Here is a 6,467-nt window from a genome sequence, read left to right as displayed (position 1 = left end):
TGGTTATTGACCGGAGAGTTGTCTCGGCCATGTCTGCATGACTCCCGAACCCGTAGGGTCTACACGCTTAAGGTTCGATGACGCTTGGGTTATAGGGAAAGTATGTACGCGGTTACCGAATGTTGTTCGGAGTCCAGGATGAGATTCCGGACGTCACGAGGAGTTCCGGAATGGTCCGGAGGTAAAGATTGATATATAGGAAGTATGGTTTTGGCCACCGGAAGTGTTCCGGGCATCACCGGTAGTGTACCGGGACCACCGGAGGGGTCCGGGGTCCACCGGGACGGGCCACGGGGCCTGGAGGCATACATGGGCCAATAGTGGGAAGGGACCAGCCCCTAGGTGAGCTGGGGCGCCTCCCACCAAGGCCCAAGACGCCTCCAAGAGGGGAAGGGGCAAACCCTAGGGCAGATGGGCCCTAAGGCCCACCACAGGTGCGCCTCCCCCTCTCCCCCTTGTGGCCCCCACCCTAGATGGGATCTAGGGCTGCCGCACCCCTTGGGGTGGGAACCCTAGGTGGGGGCGCAGCCCTCCCTCTCCCACTATATATAGTGGAGGCAAAGGGGCAGCCCAACACACGATTCGATCTCCCTGTTGGCGCAGCCGTACCCCTCTCCCTCCTCGTCTCTCGTAGTGCTTGGCGAAGCCCTGCTGGAGTCCCGCGCTCCTCCACCACCACCACGCCGTCGTGCTGCTGCTGGACGGGGTCTTCCCCAACCTCTCCTTCTCCCCTTGCTGGATCAAGGCGTAGGAGACGTCACCGGGCTGCACGTGTGTTGAACGCGGAGGCACCGTTGTTCGGCGCTTAGATCGAAATCAACCGTGATCTGAATCGCTGCTAGTATGACTCCTTCATCCGCGTTCTTGCAACACTTCCGTTTAGCGATCTACAAGGGTATGTAGATGCACTCCCCTTCCCCTCGTTGCTAGATTACTCCATAGATTGATCTTGGTGATGCGTAGAAAATTTTAAATTTCTGCTACAATCCCCAACAGTGGCATCATGAGCTAGGTCTATGCGTAGTTTCTATGCATGAGTAGAACACAAAGCAGTTGTGGGTGTCGATATTGTCAATTTACTTGCCGTTACTAGTCTTATCTGGATTCGGCGGCATCGTGGGATGAAGCGGCCCGGACCGACCTTACACGTACTCTTACGTGAGACTGGTTCCACCGACTGGCATGCACTAGTTGCATAAGGTGGCTAGCGGGTGTCTGTCTCTCCCACTTTAGTCGGATCAGATTCGATGAAAAGGGTCCTTATGAAGGGTAAATAGAAATTGGCATATCACGTTGTGGTTTTCGCGTAGGTAAGAAACGTTCTTGCTACAAACCTATAGCAGCCACGTAAAAACTTGCAACAACAATTAGAGGACGTCTAACTTGTTTTTGCAGCATGTGTCGTGTGATGTGATATGGCCAAAAGGATGTGATGAATGATATATGTGATGTATGAGATTGATCATGTTCTTGTAATAGGAATCACGACTTGCATGTCGATGAGTATGACAAGCGGCAGGAGCCATAGGAGTTGTCTTAATTTATTTATGACCCGCGTGTCAACATAAACGTTATGTAATTACTTTACTTTATTGCTAAAGCGTTAGCCATAGTAGTAGAAGTAATAGATGACGATACAACTTCAAGAAGACACGATGATGGAGATCATGGTGTCATGCTGGTGACAACGATGATCATGGAGCCCCGAAGATGGAGATCAAAAGGAGCAAAATGATATTGGCCATATCATGTCCCTATTTGATTGCATGTGATGTTTATCATGTTTTACATCTTATTTGCTTAGAATGACGGTAGCTTAAATAAGATGATCCCTCACTAAAATTTCAAGAAAAGTGTTCCCCCTAACTGTGCACCGTTGCGAAGGTTCGTTGTTTCGAAGCACCACGTGATGATCGGGTGTGATAGATTCTAACGTTCGAATACAACGGGTGTTGACGAGCCTAGCATGTACAGACATGGCCTCGGGACACATGCGAAACACTTAGGTTGACTTGACGAGCCTAGCATGTATAGACATGGCCTCGGAACACGGAAGACCGAAAGGTCGAACATGAGTCGTATAGAAGATACGATCAACATGAGATGTTCACCGTTGATGACTAGTCCGTCTCACGTGATGATCGGACACGGCCTAGTCGATTCGGATCATGTTTCACTTAGATGACTAGAGGGATGTCTATCTGAGTGGGAGTTCATTAAATAATTTGATTAGATGAACTCAATTATCATGAACATAGTCTAGATTGTCTTTGCAAATATGTTGTAGATACATAGCTCACGTTGTAGCTCCCTGTTTCAATATGTCCCTAGAGAAAGATTAAGTTGAAAGATATTGTAAGCAATGATGCGGACTAGGTCCGTAGTCCGAGGAGTGTCCTCACTGCTACATAGAAGGCTTACGTCTTTCTTGCACCGCTCGATGTGCAAACCCCTACAACGTCGTCTGTGGATGTTGTGAACACCTGACAGACACATTCTGATGACTACTTGATAGTTTAGTGCACCATACTTTACGGCTTAGAATCGGGATTCCAATGACGTTTTGAACGCCATAGAACATATGAGATGTTCCAAGAACTGAAATTGGGATTTTAGGCTCATGCCCATGTTGAGATGTGTGAGACCTCTGACAAGTTATTTTGCCAACAAGATGGAGGAGAATAGCTCAGCTAGTGAGCATGTGCTCAGAATGTCTGGGTGCTACAATCACTTAAATCAAGTGGGAGTTAAACTTCCAGATAATATAGTGATTGATAGAGTTCTCTAGCCACTATCACTAAGCTACTAGATCTTCGTGATGAACTATGACATGCAAGGGATGGAGTTGATCCCGGAGCTGTTCGCGGTGCTTAAGACCGCAAAAGGTAGAAATCAAGAAGGAGCATCAAGTGTTTAACAAGACCACTGGTTTCAAGAAGGGCAAGGGCTAGAAGGGAAACTTCATGGATTGCAAACCAGTTGCCGCTATAGTGAAGGAACCCAAGGTTGAACCCAAACCCGAGACTAAGTGCTTCTATTGTAAGGGGAACGGTCACTGGTAGCGGAATTACCCCAAATGCATGGTAGATAAGAAGGCTGGCAACTTCAAAGTATATACGTGTTATTAATGTGTACCTCACTAGTACTCCTGGTAGTACCTGGGTATTGGATACCGGTTCAGTTGCTATTATTGGTGACTTGAAGCAAAAGCTACGGACTAAACGAAGACTGGCTAAGGGCGAGGTGACGATATGTGTTGGAAGTGTTTCCAAAGTTAATAAGATCACCATCGCACGCTCCATCTACATTCGGGATTAGTATTGAACCTAGATAAATGTTATCAGGTGTCTACGTTGAGCATGAATATGATTAGATCATGTTCATTGCAATATGGTTATTCATTTAAGTTAGAGAATAATGGTTATTCTGTTTACATGAATAATACCTTTCATGGTCATGCACCCTATGTGAATGGTTCATTGAATCTCGGTCATGGTAATACACATGTTCACGCCAAAAGATGTAGAGTTAATAATGATAGTACCACTTTCTTGTGGCACTGCCGCTCAGGTCATATTGGCGTAAGATGCATGAAGAAACTCCATATCGATGGATGTTTAGAGTCACTTGATTTTGAATCGCTTGACACATGCAAGCCATGCCTCATGGGCAGGATGACTAAGACCTCGTTTTCAGGTACAATGAAATGGGCAGTGACTTGTTGGAAATCATACATGCTGATGCATGTGATCCAATGAGAATTGAAGCGTGCAGTGGATATCGCTATTTTCTCATCTTCACTGACGATTTGAGTAGATATAGGTATATTTACTTAATGAAGCACAAGTCTGAAACGTTTGAAAAGTTCAAGCGATTTCAGAGTGAAGTTAAGAATCATCATAACAAGAAGATCAAATTCCTACGATCTGATCAATGAGAATTTCTGAGTTATGAGTTTGGTAAACACTTAAGACATTGTGGAATTGTTTCACAGTTGAAGCCACCTGGAACACCACAGGGTAATGGTGTGTCCGGACATCGTAATCGAACCTTATGAGATATGGTGCGATCTATGATGTCTCTTACTGATCTACCATTTTCATTTTGAGGTTATACGTTAGAGACAGCTGCATTCACTTTATATAGGACACCATCTAAGTTCGTTGAGACGACGTAATATGAACATTGGTTTGGAAAGAAACCAAAGTTGTCGTTTCTTAATGTTTGGGGCTGCGATGCTTAAGGCTTCAGCCGGAGAAGCTCGAACCCAAAAGCGGACAAACATATCTTCATAGAATACCCAAAGGTGACAGTTGGGTATACCTTCTATCTCAGATCCGAGGGCAAATTGTTTGTCGCTAAGAATGGGTCCTTTCTCGAGAAGGAGTTTCTCTCGAAAGAATTGAGTGGGAGGAAGATAGAACTTGATGAGGTTGTCGAACCTTTACTTCAACCAGAGAGTGATGCAACACAGAAAGATGTTTTCTGTGGCGCCTATGTCTATTGAAGAGGAAGTTAATGATAGTGATCATGAAGCTTCAGATCAAGTTGCTATCGAACCTCATAGGTCGACAAGGATATGTACTACTCCTGAGTGGTACGGTAATCCTGTCTTAGATATCATGTTCTTAGACAACAATGAACCTACGAACTATGGAGAAGCGATGGTGGGCCCGTATTCCGACAAATGGTTAGAAGCCATGAAATCCGAGATAGGATCCATGTATCAGAACAAAGTATGGACTTTGGTGGACTTGCCCGATGATCGGCAAGCCATTGAGATAAATGGATCTTTAAGAAGAAGATGGACGTGGGCGGTAATGTTACCGTCTATGAAGCTCGACTTGTGGGAAAGAGTCTTTTCACAAGTTCAAGGAGTTGACTACGATGAGAATTTCTCACCCGTAGCGATGCTTAAGTCCGTCGGAATCATGTTAGCATTAGCTGTATTTTTCGATTATGAAATCTGACAGATGGATGTCAAAACAAGTTTTCTTACCAGTTTTCGTAAGAAAAGGTTGTATGTGATACAATAAAAGGTTTTGTCGATCCTAAGGATGCTAAAAGGTATGCTGGCTCCAGCAATCCTTCTATGGACTAGAGCAAGCATCTCGGAATCGGAATATATGCTTTGATGGAGTGATCAAAGCTTTTAGATTTATACAATGTTTGCAAGAAACTTGTATTTACAAGAAAGTGAGTGGGAGCACTACAACATTTCTGATAAGTATATGTGGATGACATATTGTTGATCCGAAATAATGTAGAATTTCTGGAAAGCATAAACGGTTGTTTGAAGAGTGTTTTTCAAAGGAAGACCTGGATAAAGCTGCTTACATATTGGGCATCAAGATCTATAGAGATAGATCAAAACGCGCGATGATACTTTCAAAGAACGCACACCTTGACATGTTTTTGAAGGAGTTCAAAATAGATCAGTCAAAGAAGTGGTTCTTACCTGAGTTGTAAGGTGTGAAGTTGAGTAAGACTCGAAGATTGACCACGGCAGAAGAAAGAGGAAGGACGAAGGTCGTCCCCTATGCTTTTGTCATAGGCTCTATACGGTATGCCATGCTGAGTACCGCACCTGATGTGTACCTTGCCACATGTCTGGCAAGAGGGTACAAAGGTGATCTAGGAGTGGATCACTAGATAGCAGTCAAAATTATCCTTAGAGGAATAAGGAAATGTTTCTCGGTTATGGAGGTGATAAAGAGTTCGACGTAAAGAGTTACCTTGATGCAAGCTTAACACCTATCCGGATAGCTCTGAGTAGAGATACCGGATACGTGTAATGGAGCAACAATTTGGAATAGCTTCAAATGGAACGTGGTAGCAGCATCTACGACAAGACATAAAGTTTTGCGAAATACATAGGGATCTGAATATGGCAAGACCCGTTGACTACAACCTCTCTCACAAGCATAACATGATCAAACCCAGAACTCTTTGAGTTTTTATCACATAGTGATGTGAACTAGATCATTGAGTCTAGTAGACTTTTGGATGTTGGTCACATGGTGATGTGACCTATGAGTGTTAATCACATGGCGATGTGAACTAGATTATTGACTCTAGTGCAAGTGGGAGACTGTTGGAAATATGCCCTAGAGGCATTAATAAATTTGTTATTATTATATTATATTTCATTTTTCATGATAATCGTTTATTATCCATGCTAGAATTGTATTGATAGGAAACTCAGATACATGTGTGGACACATAGACAACACCATGTCCCTAGTAAGCCTCTAGTTGACTAGCTCATTGATCAATAGATGGTTACGGTTTCCTGACCATGGACATTGGATGTCGTTGATAACGGGATCACATCATTAGGATAACGATGTGATGGACAAGACCCAATCCTAAGCCTGGCACAAGATCGTGTAGTTCGTTTGCTAAAGTTTTTCTAATGTCAAGTATCATTTCCTTAGACCATGAGATTGTGCAACTCCCAGATACCGT

The sequence above is a fragment of the Triticum dicoccoides genome, chromosome 5A (assembly GCF_002162155.2).
Source record: "Triticum dicoccoides isolate Atlit2015 ecotype Zavitan chromosome 5A, WEW_v2.0, whole genome shotgun sequence".
NCBI lineage: Eukaryota > Viridiplantae > Streptophyta > Magnoliopsida > Poales > Poaceae > Triticum > Triticum dicoccoides.
Note: the sequence above shows the minus strand (reverse complement) of the source record.